The sequence below is a fragment of the Mustela nivalis genome, assembly GCF_964662115.1.
Source record: "Mustela nivalis genome assembly, chromosome: 19".
NCBI classification, from domain to species: Eukaryota; Metazoa; Chordata; class Mammalia; order Carnivora; family Mustelidae; genus Mustela; species Mustela nivalis.
Window position 1 is genome coordinate 16,794,021 of NC_139038.1, and position 6,000 is coordinate 16,800,020.

Sequence of the window (6,000 nt, forward strand, 5' to 3'; positions counted from 1 at the left end):
TTTTAAAAGATTTTATTTATTTGATACAGAGAGAGATCACAAGAGAGGCAGGCAGAGAAAGAGGGAGAAACAGGCTCCCAGCTGAGCAGAGAGCCCGATGCGGGACTCGATCCCAGGACTCTGAGAGCATGACCTGAGCCGAAGGCAGAGGCTTTAACCCACGGAGCCCCCCAGGCGCCCCGCCCTTGCCCTTCCTTAAACAATGTGTACACGTCTGCGGGTAGATACGGACATATGTAATTTTTCTTAAGCCTTCTATACAACACAGTGGTGTTGCAGATTTACAGAAAACGTACAAAATAGCACAGTGAGCTCAGCCAGTTTCCCTCATTAACCTCTTTCACTGGTACCTTTGTTGTAATGAACCAACATGATTACTTTGACCAACCACTTTGTTGAGATGTAACGCACCCACTTGAAGTGTACAATTAAGTGATTTTTTTTTTCCAGTATATCCTTAGGGTTGTAAGACATCACTACAATCCAAATTTAGAATATATTTGTCGACCCTCGAAGAACCCCCACCCATCAGCAGCCCCCCCTTCCTCTCCACCCCCTCATCCTCCCGCCACCCCTGTCCCTGCAACCACTAGTCTTCCTGTCTCTGCAGAGCTGCCTATTGTGGCCATTTCATACAAACGGACGCCTAAACATGTGGTCTCGTGCCTTCTGCGTCTGCTTCTACTTGGCCAGTTTTCGAGATTCATTTGTGTAACACGTAACAGTACTCTATGCTTTTTTTTTTTTATTGAATACTGTCCTGCCGTATGGATGTATACTATATTACCATTAACTAAACCTCACACTTTCTTTGGATTTTACTCATTTTCCCCTAATGCCCCTTGTCTGTTTCAGAATCTCTTCTGGGATTCTCCCTCACATGCAATTGTCAGGTCTCCTTGAACTCTGGTCTGACAGTTTCTTAGACTTGTTTTTGCTGCCTCGGACAGTTCTGAGAAGCCTTGACTAGGTATTTTGTAAAATATTTCTCAAATGTAGGCTTTTTCTGTCTGGTATTTTCTCATGCTTAGATATGGGTTATGGGTTTTGGGAAGGTAGACCGTGGAGGTGAAGCCCCCCCCCCCCCCGGTTACTGAAAACTTGTATTGGCTCCGTTTCCCTCAAGATAAATTTCAACAGGGGCCCCTGGGTGGCTCAGTTGGTTGAGCCGCTGCCTTCGGCTCGGGTCGTGATCCCAGCATTCTGGGATCAAGTCCCACATCGGGCTCCTTGCTCGGCGGGGAACCTGCTTCTCCCTCGGCCTCTGCTGCCTCTCTGCCTGCCTGTGCTTTCTCTCTCTCTGGCAAGTAAATAAATAAAATCTTAAAAAAACAAAAAAAGATAAATTTCAACAGCTTGAAGCTGACGGAGAAGGCCTCGGCCCGGCTCGAGCTCTCCAGCTCCACGTCCGCCTTTGCGTTCCTTGTCCCGTCCCGTCCCTGACGGCAAGCCCCAGCCTCCTCCCAGAACGAGGCCTTTTCATTTCTCCAGGCCTGCGCAGGGATGCCTTTCTCTCTTCTTTTATCCGGGAAAGACCAGTTAATACACGGGTCTTTGTGATGAACCAACATGATTACTTTGACCAAAAGCCTCCTTTCCCTACAAGGCTTCCTAACCCACTCCCCACCCCCCGGTCGGTCAGCGTTTCTTCCACTGGGCCCAACAGCGTAGATGCCCGACGCCACACCCGGGACAGTTTTTCCTGGTCTGTTTCCACCAGTTAGCTGGAGACTGGAGATCAGTCCTGACGAATGAATAGGGAACGGGCCAAGTCTTTCCTGGTCCTGCGTGGGACACTCCCCTCTTGAGCAAGACCAGAAACTTGGGGCTAATGGGGTTATTTGTTGTCCCCGAAGGGGTGAGCTATGACCTGGCAGTGTACAGGTATCTAGATCCAAGAGTCTCAGGGAACAAGGCCGAGGGGTCAGTAAGGTCATTCTTCCTGGGGTGTCCCCGGGGCCATTGGCAAAATTTCCAGGGGGGCTCAAGTTCAAACGCCCAGATGTCATCACTGTACTAATGACATGAGAACCTCTGAAATGCACCCTTTTGTCTTTGGTAGACCATTTTCCAGAAGACTAGCAGGAGTGGGAGAAGGCGAGTCTGGGCTCAGAGTGTCACGGTCTGTCCTGGGCATCTGTGGGGTCTTGAGGGAGACTAAGACCACGGAGGATGGCCAAAAGGAGTTAAAATAAGTGAAGAGTCAGGCTCCACAAAGCCCATGGAGTTGGGTGGGGGGGCTCCATGCCTTTGATCCATCTGTCACCCCTTCCAGACCCACCTGGCGGGCTTGAAGCCTCCTCGGCAGGCAGGGTCACTGAATGCCAGGCTCCCAGGCAGTGGCAGGCCTGGGCCCAAGCAGCTGGCCTTCCGTTCTGTTTCTCCCAAGAACCAAGCTAAAGCCCTAGAGATGCCCAGCCCCTCTAGACACTCAACCCCAGGGTAGATTTGGAAGCAAACATTCTGCACGAGGCCCAAGTGTGGATGTTTCTTCCAGTCAGTAGCCACTTCTGAACTGCACCTGGAGGCCAGGCCTGCCCCTTGGTCCTTTTGGGCCATTCCGCAGGTTCAAGGGTATGCTTTTCCATGGGAGGTGCTGTGCCCCCATCCCCAGACGGCTTTAGCCCCCTCCAAGGGGCCATCCCAGCACACATCTCCCTCTGGCCAGTGAAGGCTGCTGCTACCCTGTCCCCACCAGGTCCCCTGTTCTCCAGGAGGCTGGTGGGTCTCCCCACCTGCGTAAACACAGCATGCGACAAGCCCGTACAACCCACAGCAGACGCGTGTGCTGCCTGAGATTTGCTTGGGCAGCGTCTGGTTTTCCTGTCCCGACGCTATTATTCTTGCTTTTGGTTTCCGACCTCCGCCGACCTTGGATCTCTGCCCTGCAGCCCCAGCGCTGGCCGCTCCGATGCGCTGTTTTGGACACATTTCTCTGTCTTAACCTCTTAGGCTTAAACACAGTGTTGGCTTTTCCAAGGCTTGAAATTCGATCACTAAACCTATCTGTATTTGGAAGGGAAGAAAGAATTTTCTTGACTACCTACTACAAGTTTCCTCCATTTTGCTGATGTGAAAAATGAGGCTCATAGAGGTGAAGTAAAGTGACTATCTAACGTCACGCAGCCTGAAAGTGGTAAAGCCAGCAAGTGAACCTGGGTCTGTGGGATCCTAAAGTCTAGCCAGAAAATTTGGTGAAATGCCTGTTGTTTTCCCTTTTTTTTTTTTTTTAAGGATTTTATTTATTTACTTGAGAGAGAGAGAGAGAGCATGAGAGGGGAGAAGGTCAGAGGGAGAAGCAGGCTTCCTGCTGAGCAAGGAGCCTGAGGCAGGGGCCGATCCTAGGACCCTGGGATCATGCCCTGAGCTGAAGGCAGAAGTTTAACCACTGAGCTACCCAAGCGCCCCTTTAAACTTGTTTTTAATCAATATCTTTTGAAGGGTCAAAATTTTAAATTTTGATGAAGTTTAATTTTTTATTGTTCTTTCTTACAGTTTGTGGCTTTTTGTGTCCTATTCAAGAAATCTCAGAATCCCCCAAATTTCCTGTATCTTCATTAAGTCTTATAGTTTCAGCTCTGACATCAGGTCTACGATCCATTCATTTTAACTTTTTTAAAATTAATTTTCAAAGATTTTATTTATTTATTTGACAGAGATCACAAGCAGGCAAAGAGACAGGCAGAGAGAGAGGGGGAAGCAGGCTTCCTGCTGAGCAGAGAGCCCAATATGGGGCTCGATGCGGGGCTCCATCCCAGGACCCTGGGATCATGACCTGAGCTGAAGGCAGAGGCTTAACCCACTGAGCCACCCAGGTGCCCCCATTCATGTTAACTTTTGTATACACTTTTTTTTTTGCTTGTGGGTAGCCAGTTGTGTCTGTACTTTTTGTAGAAAAGATTATCCTTTCTGCTGTTGAAAAATTGCCGTGCCACCTTTGCAAAACATCAACTGACCACATATATGTTCATCTATTTCCGGATTACAGATTTTATCCTATTGATTGGAATTTTTTAAAGATTTTATTTATTTATTTGAGAGAAAGAACACAAGCAAGGGTGAAGATGTAGAGAGAGAGAAGGAGAAGCAGATCCCGGCTGAGCAGAGAGCCCGATCCCAGGACCCTCGGATCATGACCTAAGCTGAAGGCAGACTTTTGACTGAGCCACGTAGGTACATGCTCTCTCCCCTTTTCTCTCTCTCTTTTCTAATGTAGGCTCTACACACAGGGCTTGAACTCACAACCCTGACATCAAGACCAGAGCTGAGATCAAAAGTCAGATGTTCAACCGACTGAGATACCCCTGCACCTCTATTCCATCGATTTCAATGGTTATCTCCATACTAATACCATACAGTCTTTTTTCTCCTTCATTAAAAAAAAAAAATCTCTAAGCCCAACATGGGGCTCAAACTCATGGCCCTAAGATCAAGAATTGCATAGTCTACTGACTGAGCCAGCCAGGTGCCCTCCAATACTGTACTGTCTTGATAACTAGCTTTAGAGTGAGTCCATCAAGTAGTGAACATCCTCTAACTTTTTTTTTTCCCCAATTGTTTTGGCTAGTCTAGGTCCTTTGGCATTTCTATGCAGATTTTAGAATCAGCTTGTCAATTTCTCAAAAAATGTTTTTGGAGGGGCGCCTGGTTGGCTCAGTGGGTTAAAGCCTCTGCCTTCGGTTCAGGTCATGATCTCAGGGTCCTGGGATCGAGCCCCACATCCTCTCTGCTCAGAGGGGAGTCTGCTTCCTCCTCTCTCTCTGCCTGCCTCTCTGTCTACTTGTGATCTCTCTCCGTCAAATAAATAAAATAAACAAAATCTTTAAAAAAAATGTTTTTGGAGTTTGATGTGAATAATGTTAAATCTATGTAGAATTACTACATTTACCAAGGGAACCATCTGTACCTGGAATTTTTTTTTTTTTTTTAAAGATTTTTATTTATTTATCAGAGAGAGAGAGGGGGAGAGAGCGAGCACAGGCAGACAGAATGGCAGGCAGAGGCAGAGGGAGAAGCAGGCTCCCCGCCGAGCAAGGAGCCCGATGCGGGACTCGATCCCAGGACGCTGGGATCATGACCTGAGCCGAAGGCAGCTGCTTAACCAACTGAGCCACCCAGGCGTCCCTGTACCTGGAATTTTTTTTGTAAGAATATTTTCCCCTGAATATTTCCATTTATTATCTCCAGTATATGGGAAATGTAAAAGAATTCAATAGGTTATATCAAGTTCACCAGCAAAGCAATGATGAGAAACTTGAGAGAGAATCCTTTCTGTTTCCAAATATTTTGAAAGTTGGCTCCTGTAAAACAACAACAACAACAACAAAACATTTTATGATGAAACAGTATTTCTGGGAATGAAAGAGAAAAATAAAAGCATTATTTTTGGAATGGGCACAGACCTCTAGGCAGGTTTCCTCTCAGTGCCTAGAGGTCTGTGCCCATTCCAAAAATAATGCTTTTATTTTAGGCACAGAGCTCCAATTAATTTTATGGGAAGATTTAACTACAATTCAATTTCATTAATTATATGTGGGGCTATTTAAGTTTTCTATTTCTTCTTGAGTTAGCTTTGGCAGTTGCTGTTTTTAAGGAATCTGTCCATTTCATCTATATGATTGAAATTTACTGGCACAAAGTTGTTCTTGGAGTTACTTTCTTAATTTCATTTTTGGTCTGTTGCCCTTTGAATATGTCATTCTACTGATTTCCATTGTTTAAGACAAGAAGTTCGTGTAGATCAGTATCAATGCTTCTTTGCACATAATGAGTCATTTTCATTACTGCTTTTATTGTTTTCTCTTTCAGTGGTTTGACTATGATGTGTCTGACTATGTCGACTGTGATGTGACTGGCTCTTCATATTCTTCCTATGTGGCATTCACTGCACTTCTTGGATGTGTAGATTAGTTTTTTATCAAATTTGGAAAGTTTTTGGCCATTGTTTCTCTCTTTTTTCTCCTTTTCCCTGATAAAGTACTCTATGAGTTCTCGTGATGA